The sequence below is a fragment of the Pleurodeles waltl genome, chromosome 3_1, assembly GCF_031143425.1.
Source record: "Pleurodeles waltl isolate 20211129_DDA chromosome 3_1, aPleWal1.hap1.20221129, whole genome shotgun sequence".
In the NCBI taxonomy this organism is placed as follows: Eukaryota; Metazoa; Chordata; class Amphibia; order Caudata; family Salamandridae; genus Pleurodeles; species Pleurodeles waltl.
The window spans coordinates 995,244,307-995,256,892 of NC_090440.1; the positions used below are offsets into that span (position 1 = coordinate 995,244,307).

The 12,586-nt window shown below is 42.7% G+C and overlaps 1 protein-coding gene across 14 annotated transcripts in view; it reads left to right on the forward strand.

Annotated features, from left to right (window-relative positions):
- EPB41 (erythrocyte membrane protein band 4.1) overlaps positions 1 to 12,586 on the forward strand; it is a 698,787-nt gene that overhangs the window by 422,282 nt on the left and 263,919 nt on the right. The gene's annotated exons all lie outside the window — the stretch shown is intronic.

Consider the following 12,586-nt stretch of genomic DNA (forward strand, 5'->3'; position numbering starts at 1 on the left):
CATACACGTTAGAGGGACATTCCAGTCAGATGACCATGACTGCATGCTGACTGCTGAATGTCCTCGCTACAGCTGCTTGCTTAGATTGCCAGATCCCTGGCTTATATGAGGACGGTGTCTTCTTAGACAACAGGCTTCCTTGCTCGGGTATGGGGGAGGATGTTTCCCAGGGGGTAAACCTGAAGGGCAGATTAGGGCTTATCACACTGTGCTCTAACATAGCTTAGGTAGGAAATATATATATATATTATTCCTGTTGACAGTATGGTTGGACTGTTTTGTGTTTCACTCTTCTGGTCACGATTTTGTTTCTAGCGTGTTGTATCATCATAGTTATTGCAATACATACCCTTTTATCTAAGATGCAGTTACTTCAATAAACACTATTGAACTATACTTTGCTTCTGTTTGTCTTTGCCGGTGTGAGACTAATGTAATTGAGAGAAAGGGATGAGATCTGATCAACCACAATTCCCCTGAGGAGTGGTCTCTGTCATGTGCCCAGTTGCCACAATCATCCCTGCTTTTGTGTGGGGATGAGGCACTGCTAGTTTGCCGGAAACCCCGGATTGGGCTGACAGGTGTCACTTGGTGTGGGATTGTACTCAGTTCCCCACAAATCAGGTGATTCTGCTGTCCAAATCCAGTAGTCTCATTAGGATGATCAGAACCTGTGCGACATTACGCCGCCAGTGTTTACTCAGGCACTAATTTTCAGATCCTCCTAAGTATCTCTGTCTCATTATGTGCTAAAGGCACCTCAATGCTATATACAGAGATGTCTGTAGTATTGAGGATTTCCTCCTCAGCTAGGTAGGTTGTACCTATCCAACGCTGTAGGTTGTTCAAGCTTGAACCTTGAAAGGATCAATCCCCTTTTGGTGTCTTTATCCCGGAACAAACACCTTTACCATTACTATTACCATGGCAAACCCGCAACAGGTAGTAATCGCAGTAAACGTGCGACTACCCCTCACTGCACATTTATTGACAAATGTCCTCACGGGCCAAGGGGGTCCAGTCACATTTGTTGTTGAGGCTCATCCGGCCTACAGAACAGAATCATTTTATTCTTGGGTCACCTTTCCAGCAGTTGATGGCAACACTAACACATTTCATTACTACACACCAGCTAACATACCTGCACAATACAGAACATATGCATACCTAGAGATACCTCTGTCTTATCAAGACCATAATAATTGGCTTGATGGCACCCTACCAAATACAATATTACCCGTTAGGTTAGGTCCTCTGAGCAATGATGGTACTACCTGACCTTTACAGGCCACATACACACCACACCCTGATGCAGCAGCCTTGGCGGTAGCTGAGGTTCGCTGCTTATATACCGAGCTCACTGCAATATAAAGAATGTTAGTACAGTTTGTAATGCAAACATTAAATACTAACCCAGCACGTGCTGCCCCAGTGCATCCACATGCAGTTACTCCAGGCATTAATCCTACAACTGTACATTTGACCATGGGTAAAGTACCCGCCAAGCGGGAGGAGATTCCGTTTTGGTTAGCTCAAAAAATGAATGTGGTAGAAGCAGTTTTTCCCCATATGGGTCCTCAGGATAAACATAGAATACTCACTATGAGCTTGCCATTTAGGATGGTTCCCACAGTATATAACTATAATACTTGGGGCACAATATTTGCCACGCCCTATACTACCGCACACCGTACACCAACACTTGCCAATCTTCTGGGGGTGTTAAAACAAATTGAAGATGAATACGGGGCTGACCCGGCCCTTGATTTGGGGATGCAATTGATGGACAATTTTGCTACAGTGTCTTCAATAATATTGAGTAATCTCAAAGGGGAGGCAGCTGCACTAGCAGTGGGTATGTGGCACTGGGAAGTTCCTGCACAGGATCAAGAACGTGAGCTGCCAAAGATTATTGCGGAGACCTACTCTAGTATTGGTTGAGATAGTCTGGGGCCAGACCCATTAAACCACAATTACAGGGTCACTCTAATAAAGATTCTACCAAGCAATCACCAGGAGGTTATAGAAAACGCTGGGATAAAAAACAACAAACACCTAAAAAAAGAAGGGGGAGAATCTCCGCATTCGGAGAACCCTCAAAACCACTATAATCTTAGAACTAGAGATGATATTAAAACCTGTGACAGATGTCAATATACAAGCCAATCTCATTCCTTTCAGGACTCACCGGAAAAAGGCATTGAGAGAGGTGGGTGGTCAGAGCAGCGAACAGAGTACATGAAACCCAAAATGGACTCACATCACTTGTCTGAAGTTTCTGTTAAGAAAGAAGAGAAACGTCCCCAACAAAAACCCCAATTAAAAAAGTGCCAGCAGTTGCAATATGACATGCCACTCAGAAAGAGAGCTTTACTAAAGAACAGGAAGTGGGCACTAGCACTGCTAAGACAGTGCAGCAGAGGTCACAATAGTTTGCCGGGATCTTCAAGAGCATCTGGAGGTGAAAGCAACTGATGACTTCTTACAAGTGGAGACTGTTTACATGCATGTCTCCACACCTGATAGGGTGTATAAAGTAGCTATACAGTTAGAAAGAGACATTAAGTGCACAATTGACGCCATCTTTTGGGATCACGTTGTTACCATTCATGATATTGTGTTGGCAGAGAAGGATTGGCCATGACAATTTGTCCGTAATCACCCTTATGGGGAAGAGATTATTGACCAGTCTTTCTCACCCCTTGTTCCCAGAAAGCTCAAAGAAATTCACGCCATTGATTGGGCAGTGATGCAGGGACCGGCGTTATATCGTAACCACGAGGATTAACACCTTGTCCGACCGGATATACACTTTAAATAACATTGCTTCTTCTGCAACAGACATATTACAAAGTGACATATCATCTTTACACCATGGACAGAGTCAACTAAGGTCCATTATGCAGTTAGGTTGTACACTACAAACATTGAAAGCAAGCAGTGTTTCCTGGCAACACGTTAGCACAAGGGACATATTTTCAACATTTAATTTAACACAACAACATCAAATAATGGCTAAAAAGGAAGCAACTTATGTCATGCTAAACATTGAGAAATTAGAAAACTTGCCCTTTACTGTGGGTGAAATACCATCTGCTGAATGGCTAATACACAAGGTTATTAATCTGCCTATTTCCACACTTCATTTCACATCCTGCTTGACACATCTTCCAGTAGGCAGATATGAAAGGCTAGGAGATAGTTATATACACCAGGTGTGGGAGCTTCCCTTTTCGTACAAACGTTTCAGTGGCATGAAAGAGGTCTTTCTTAGCGGCAGTGAATGCAAGACTTCTCTGAGCCATTCGATGGTTTGGAAGCAGCTGTCTTTGCACGGGCATTTAATGCCTCCACAGCGAACTTGGCTTGCTTATCTGAAGGGAGTTCCAGTCCCCTTGATTAGACCTTTGTTCCAGGTGCTCTCAAATAGAAGATATGGGCTCCTTAACAATGAGAGTTGTATGGAATGTGAACGGGAATGGCTTATATCGTTTTGGTCTCCCAAATTGTCACCTGTTGCGGGAATGTCCTTTTCCCCTCTACACAACAAAGGGAAGTAGCAGAGATTTGGCCTTGTATTGCTATTTCAGATATGAATTTTGACAAGTTGAGCAGACTCGAGGCTTTATTGTTTCAGAAACATGGGGCACCTACATCTGCACACGAGACCTATGAGCTTGAAGTTGTGAGGGCATCTGCAGATATTCAGTCCTTTTTAAGTACAAACTTTCCAAGACACTTTTGTGAACTCGTGGGACGAATATTTAGCTCGTCGAGTACTACTGGGGTCACGCATTTCTTTAAGGCTGCTGGCTCTTGTTTCATTCACACCTTTTCCCTCTATATTTGGCTTAATACCTTCTACCATTCACTCTGTGTTTTCGGGGGATTTCCGATTACTTTGGCTATACTAAGTGGCATTCTGCTGTTGCCATTTTTTCTGCGCAATGGCTGTCCCTTCACAACAAGGAGGACTGAATGCACTTCCACCAGCGCAACCGTGTTGTGAATGCATGATGCAGTATTTGGGAGACACCACTCCTGGAAGAACTGGAATGCGACTGATCTCTGTTTAGACCGTTTTTCGATTGTGTGCAGCCTGTATTTCGATGCATTTGGTGCCTTTTCACTTGTGCACTGAAAGTTTGTCTTTCTCAGCAGCACTTGCTTTCATTGGACGCTGATCTGCTGATGTTCTTGCTGCGGACTCATTACCAAACATGCGCATTAAGGGTGCGTTTGCTATGGGAAGCTGTCTATGAGTTGACCTTCGTGGATTATGCGGCTCTTAACTCCATATTGGGCCCAACATTGAATGCTGCTGCCTCAGCTGGAGCGCACGCTTTGGAACATGAGTGCTCCTTGGTTTTCCTTCGAAACGATCTGGCTTTTTACCACCTGTCAAAGTGGAACATTTCCTGGCTTCAATTGTCCCGGATATAATTGGCAAATTTTCAAAATCACACTGAGTTTTGAAATCTGTTTTATTGGCACCATTGCTGATGTTTTAAATTGCCCCTTTTACCCCAAACTCAAGAGTCTTTTAACTTGTCATTATTGATATTATCTATATATTATTCCTAGTGACAGTATGGTGGTACTGTTTTTCTGTTTCATTCTTCTTGTCACCATTATGCTTTTAGCGTGTTTTATCATCCTAGTTATTGCAATACATGCCATTTTATCTAGCATGCAGTTACTTCATAAACGTTATTGAACTATACTTTGCTTCCATTTGTTTTTGCCTGTGTGAGACTGATGTACCTGAGAGAAAGGAATGACATCTGATCAACCACGGTTCCCCTGAAGAGTCCTCTCTGTCATGCACCCGGTTGCCACAATCACCCCCGCCCTCGGGTGGAGATGAGGCACTGCTAGTTGGCTGAAAAACCCAGATTGGACCAACAGGTCCCACATGGTGTGCGATTGTACTCAGTTCCCAACAGTTCAGCTGATTCTGCCGCCCAAATCCAGTAGACTCATTAGGATAACGATAAACTACGAGACAGCATTGCTTCAAATGAGAGTTCCCAAGATGAAAAGTGAAGCTCAGTACATTAGGTGCACCGCTTTCTCCTGACTTTGAAAAAGATACAAGAAATGTAAATTGCTAGACAATGAGATGGACATTTATGAATCCTAGTTTAGAAGTACTAAACATGCGAATGAGGCTGAATGTCAGAAGCAAGAAGGGCTGTGTATAACGTTGGTTCAGTAATAAACCAAGATGGCAGCCAATCATTCAACATGGCGCTGGCTAATACGATGGTTTTAAAGTAGATTTTCAAGTGTTTTCTCTTGTATTCATGTGTATTCATGTGAGCTCTGCAACATGAGGTGAAAGATGGTGGTAGTAGTTAGAGCATGTGGTAATAGGTGCACTCCCTTACATTTTTAGAAGAACTTAGACTTCTGGGTTGGCAGATGTGTGAGGGTTGATGAGACGTGCTCCTCTGCAAGTGTCAGATCCTGTCCATCTATTATTCTCTTGGCATAATGGTGGCATGGAATTTTGTTCAAAATCAATGATGCTGGGTGCAGACCGCTTTCTTTTTCACTTCAGTATTTCAGACCCATGGGCATCAATGAGAAAGAGATGTAATTGGTTAAAATGTGAGTGCAATGCAAGGCTACTCAGTGTAGTTTGTTGGCTTGGGATGGATGTAGAATTCAGACTTCTGCTCAATCAACATCAGGATTTTAGGGTAGCGAACAGAGGAGGCTGAATGTGTCAGAGAAGAGTGAGTGATGTGCAGTGTAGTGTGTCTGTGAGAGGGCGAAAGATGAGGCAGCAGACCCCTGCCCTTTTCTTTAAAAGATTTCAAGAAGGACTGCTAAAGCTAGAGAATGAGTTTAGTGCACATCTGTGTGCCTATGATGGAGGAAGGACATAATGCACATAATCCACAGTAGCTTTTATTCTGTAGTTTAGGAATACAGGGCATCTAGGAGAGAGTGATTTAGTTTGTGAGAGTGTACTCTGTGTCTGGTGGGAGAAGCATATGGCAGGAATCACAGTAGTATGAGCCAAGGGTGCATTTAAAAGCAGGCGTACATGAATGAGTCAACAGGTGAGTAATTGAGTGTATGAATGATTGCAGTCTGCCTTGTGAGAATACCGTTGGAGGCGAAAAGTATGCACAAGTGTCAGTAGAAAAGAGCACAGAGGAGTATTTCACAATAACAAAATACCTCTCTGTAAGAAATGGCATTAATTGGGGTAGATGACTACCCACCTCAAGGAATAATCACAACCCTTGTCAGGGTGACCCACTGAAGTTACTAAACCTGAACTCAATCACCCTTTTAGCTATGGTGCAGAGCAGAGAGCATTTCCACAACAGCAAAAGAGTAATACAATGTAAATGTGAAAACAATAAAAATCCCAAACTGAATTAGAAACATAAAGTAAAATGTAATAGGCAACAGGAGACCAAAATGAGAAAAGTCAAATAAGGGGAACCAGAGATATGAAGTTTTAAATAGAAATAGCACCAAGAAGCACAAAGTGCCAATGATAGTGATCATGCTAGACTGGGTCTTATATTGCAATTCAACATTGACCATGATGGAGTACAGTTCAGACACACCAACCAAGTTCCTCCTAGTCACTTCTGACTTTAGTCCTTTAAATCTGCCAGTCCACTCAAGACTACCCTATATACAGCCTGCCAGTCCCTCAGAGGAGGCATTTAAGGACTCGCAGGGTGTCAGGTAAAAGCCACACAGTAGGGCGCAGTCCAGGCCCAGTTGCCACTGTTCAGACGGGCAGTTGCAGGAAAGGCCTCTTGTAGCTTGGTGTATCTCTGTACCTTTAACAGGAGGTCTGCTGATGACCGTTGGAGTCCACGTCTTTGTCCTAGGCACAAGAGAGAGCAGGTCCTGGTCTTCATTGCTATTCTAAGGTTACAGACATCAAGTTCAGTCCTTTTCTGATCTTCCTAATGGAGGTTCCTGGAAATGCCACACTTATGTCTGGCATGAGCCAGTGTGTGGGACTCACTCTTGGTTATGCCATAACCAATGGGTTAACAATCTCCAGTGCCAAACTACTTACTGTGGCCATTCTCAAGATGGTGAAAGTCTTTGGCCACATTAAAATTGGATGCTGAGGGTGTATACTAGGAATATACTATGGTAAACTTGGTGTCCACTCACATCTAAATCTAAAATCCATTTGAAAGCAGTCGCTATACCCCCAGTACACCCATAGATCACCCCTCCCCCAGAAAACCCATGGACAAACTTTTGGTAAAACAAAGCAGGATTTTCAGGAACCAGACGGTGGATACACAAGGATTGTTTTGGCATCCTGTTTGCATTCCTTTTAAGTATGACCCCAGTGTTGTATGTAAAAACCTAGAGACACAAATCTTATCCGACAAAGCAAATACTACAGCAACCAAACAGTGGATACACAAGAACTGTTTTAGCATCCTTGTCTTTCTTTATGGTGCACCCCCAGTTTATATATAAAAACCCAGAAGACCTTTCAAGCAGAATTTTACATTCAAGCAAGATTTGAAACTAGAATGCCAAAAAGGATGCCCCCCGCCCCCCTCATTCTCCTACATCTTATCTGAGGTTCGAAGTAGTCATCTCTGCTCATTCCAGTCAGCCTATTGTTTGGTCCTGGGAAGCTCTTTGGACCTTTGTCACACATATTGAAATGCCAATAACTGGTTGGCAGACGTGGGAGAGAAAAATGTAAATGTAGCCTCCAAGAGTTGCATCAGGGAAAAGGTAACTTTCTAAAAGATACTTTTCCTTAATATATATTCACAGTCTGAATTTGGATTTTAATAACAAATATAGTTGTTTAATTATTTCTCTAGTTGGTCCCATTCCCGAGTTGCAGTATCATAATTTTAATCTGTACTCTAGTTTTCAACATTTTTCCATTTGGTCCCATTCCTGAGTTGCAGTATTAGGATTTTAAGCTGTCCTCTGGTTTTCAACATTGGAGAGGTAGGCCTGCTACTGCGAAATACAACTTTTGGGTGTTAGTCACTGTAAGGACATGTCCACATTAAATGTCTGCACATACTACTTTTAAATATTATGCAGGATGCGCTGTGGACTACAGGGCCTACATAGGGGTTTCTTATTAATAATTAAATGGGAGGTTTTGACCTGTCCAAAGGGTTTGTTTTGACACGTCATATTGCAGAGTTTAAGCCGCCACAGCCAGGCTACAACGGTAGGCCTATAGCCATGTTTTACTTTATCACTAGTGGATGGTACAATAGGTGCAGTCCTCTAGTGACAGAACTAATGGGCCCTGGGTGTATTTTGTACCATATAGCAGTAATGGATAGTTAAGTTAAATAAACCAGTTAAGAATATACCAATTCAACTGTGTTTAAAGGGGAGCACAGGCACTTAAGCTGCTTATTAGCAGTGGTAAAGTGCCCAGAGTTCTAACACCAGCAAAAATATAGGGTTCAGCAAAAGGCAGAAAATATGGGGTGACCATGCAGTAAATGGAGATTTTCTTCACTTTTCTGTGCTTCACGCCAGCTTGGCAAATTCAAAAGCAGATTTGCAGTCCTGTGTGTGTGCTTTTCTGGAGTCTGAGAGGTCTGTCAGTTGCACATGCAGTTATGACATATTTAAAACATCTTCATTATGTCGTATGCCTCTTAATGTATTTACCTTTTCTGTTCCTTTCCTGTGAATTATCGATTGTATGTGATTACTGTGAATCAAGGAAAAGAGCCACCGAGATTAAATTGAATTGCAGATGTCACAATCAGAGTTTTCTATTACGTTAGACAAATCTCATATGCTCAGAAACTAGAGATACCGCTCATATATGGTAGAGGTGTTAGTGATTCAGACACAGCATTTATATCTGTGCGTTTACACCAGTCATATAGGCTCTTCCTTAGAGAGTAGTCACAGTAGCATGTTAAAAACATTCACTGTAGATGCTGAAATGTCTTCACCAGGAGGCACAGAAGCAAGTGCCTTCTGCCACCAGGGAAATAACACTACGAGGCGGTGTCCTTAACTCAGCATGAATCAGCTTTTAAGTATGTTACAGAAAAGTAGTAATGGTTGTCTCATTTTTGGATAGTAGACATTTTGCCTCCAAATGCAGTTGTCCGGTGATTAAACAAAATTTCTCCAAACAAAAGGTTGTCCTTGTATTAAGATCAGCCCGTTTGGTCATTGAATACTCAAAACCCTATTGCTAATTATGAACAGAATCTGCCTCACATGCCAATGAATCACACCCACATGCTAAGGCTTGCCATCATATGCCAGGGAATGCCCACAATAATACAAAGGATGGCCTTAATATATTATCCATGTCCTACCTATAGGAATGGGAATATTAACCGATCCTCGTGATGAAATCATATCAGGGGGCACGCAAAAGATTTTGACTTTGGTTTACTCTTGTGTTGAAAGAACACAAAACTATGGGACTTGCAAAGCCTTCAGTACAAGCGCACACTATTTTGATGCACAATACCCGTGTTAAACCTTATTTTAACTATGTAATTTGCAGCTTCGAGAGGACATAACTAGTCAGGGGTGGCCCCTCCGCTATTGCGGAGGAGTGTCGCCACACTGACGAAAAGCAGAAAAATGAAGGGATAATAAAAGCACTTTATTATGCCTTTATTATTGCGCCTTCATAGGTCGGGGCCAGCCTCATCAACCTCAAGTGGAGGATGAGTGGTATGTGCACTTCTAAGTGCACATGTCAGTTGGACTGGCCGGCCAAACTGACATGCACACTTAGAAACTCTACACCCATCTGTATTTTACAGCCAGGTGGGGACCAAGCACAGTGCCCTACTCCCTCCCTGAACAGCATTTCTGCCTACTCAGGCCAATTGTGGTACTTCTTTAATGCAGTGTAACAACATGATAGAAGCGTCAAGATTAGTTGGGGAGGGCAGCACATGGGACGAGGCGGCTGGCGGGAGCGGCAGATTGTGGAGGGGCAGGTAAGTCTTTTATTAATTATTTTAACTGCGCCCGCTCCGTGTGCTGCACTCCTCCCCCCTCCACTCCTTCCTGGCAGCAGCCACCACTGTGACTGGTTAGTTTCAGGTTTGATCTGATAGCTGAGATATGCTGCCTGAAGTGGAAAACCTCTGAATTGAACTCTCCTCTGTCGCCTTTACAAGCCTGGACACCTGTTAAGTCATGTATGAACGTCTGCATTTTCAGTGGCTATTAGAACTCGCTGAGAAATAGGTACCTGCAACCAGCATTGACTACTTTGGGTCCCAAACCAGTTTACAGGGAGTGCAGAATTATTAGGCAAGTTGTATTTTTGAGGATTAATTTTATTATTGAACAACAACCATGTTCTCAATGAACCCAAAAAACTCATTAATATCAAAGCTGAATATTTTTGGAAGTAGTTTTTAGTTTGTTTTTAGTTTTAGCTATGTTAGGGGGATATCTGTGTGTGCAGGTGACTATTACTGTGCATAATTATTAGGCAACTTAACAAAAAAAATATATATACCCATTTCAATTATTTATTATTACCAGTGAAACCAATATAACATCTCAACATTCACAAATATACATTTCTGACATTCAAAAACAAAACAAAAACAAATCAGTGACCAATATAGCCACCTTTCTTTGCAAGGACACTCAAAAGCCTGCCATCCATGGATTCTGTCAGTGTTTTGATCTGTTCACCATCAACATTGCGTGCAGCAGCAACCACAGCCTCCCAGACACTGTTCAGAGAAGTGTACTGTTTTCCCTCCTTGTAAATCTCACATTTGATGATGGACCACAGGTTCTCAATGGGGTTCAGATCAGGTGAACAAGGAGGCCATGTCATTAGATTTCCTTCTTTTATACCCTTTCTTGCCAGCCACGCTGTGGAGTACTTGGACGCGTGTGATGGAGCATTGTCCTGCATGAAAATCATGTTTTTCTTGAAGGATGCAGACTTCTTCCTGTACCACTGCTTGAAGAAGGTGTCTTCCAGGAACTGGCAGTAGGACTGGGAGTTGAGCTTGACTCCATCCTCAACCCGAAAAGGCCCCACAAGCTCATCTTTGATGATACCAGCCCAAACCAGTACTCCACCTCCACCTTGCTGGCATCTGAGTCGGACTGGAGCTCTCTGCCCTTTACCAATCCAGCCACGGGCCCATCCATCTGGCCCATCAAGACTCACTCTCATTTCATCAGTCCATAAAACCTTAGAAAAATCAGTCTTGAGATATTTATTGGCCCAGTCTTGACGTTTCAGCTTGTGTGTCTTGTTCAGTGGTGGTCGTCTTTCAGCCTTTCTTACCTTGGCCATGTCTCTGAGTATTGCACACCTTGTGCTTTTGGGCACTCCAGTGATGTTGCAGCTCTGAAATATGGCCAAACTGGTGGCAAGTGGCATCGTGGCAGCTGCACGCTTGACTTTTCTCAGTTCATGGGCAGTTATTTTGCACCTTGGTTTTTCCACACGCTTCTTGCGACCCTGTTGACTATTTTGAATGAAACGCTTGATTGTTCGATGATCACGCTTCAGAAGCTTTGCAATTTTAAGAGTGCTGCATCCCTCTGCAAGATATCTCACTATTTTTGACTTTTCTGAGCCTGTCAAGTCCTTCTTTTGACCCATTTTGCCAAAGGAAAGGAAGTTGCCTAATAATTATGCACACCTGATATATGGTGTTGATGTCATTAGACCACACCCCTTCTCATTACAGAGATGCACATCACCTAATATGCTTAATTGGTAGTAGGCTTTCGAGCCTATACAGCTTGGAGTAAGACAACATGCATAAAGAGGATGATGTGGTCAAAATACTCATTTGCCTAATAATTCTGCACTCCCTGTATAGTAATCCCAAGTTGTTAAGCAGCCATTTTATGAGTTTTGCAGTCAGTAACTTCTTAAGTGCTGCTCCTTGACTGAGGGAGCAGTTAGGGGAATGTTTTTCTTGGCTTCAGTTTCCCTCAAAATGGAAACTTAACGTTTTATTTGTTCTGGGTAATTGATGAATCGTGCTGCGTATCATAGTCTCTATATTGTATTAATATGTGGTTAGAAATGTTACATTTTACATGATATTTTCACCTTCTTGTAAACTATAGTGTAAAAAGGATGTAGTACAATTAAGATTTGGACCCTGTTTGGATGATCATCTATCGAAATAAACTACTCTAATTTGCCATTGTGTAAATATGTCCTGTGAGTTAATTCCATACGTAAGATGTATGTCATTATGCAGTGGTGTAATGAAAACAAACAAAAATTGTTATTAGAACATTGGAATGTTGGAAGCTCCATTGAAAACAATGGAGTCTCCTGGCTTCTAATGGCCAGTAAAAGCCCAGAGCTCCAACATTCCCGTGTTTGTGTTCCAGCTGTTGCTGTGAATTAAGGCCTCACGGAGCCTGAGGGGATTTCAGTCCTCGCGGGTTCCGTGAGTCCTTTGTTTTATTTATTAGAAAATTCTGCCCGCTAGTGGCAGAATGTTCTTATAGTCTTATAGCCGTCCTTAGCTGGGCTATACCGGCATTAAAGTCCCACGCCCTTGTTGAAGGCGCTCGCCTTGGGCTCAGGCCTTTAACCCTGCGGTGGGCCTTTAATGGTCAC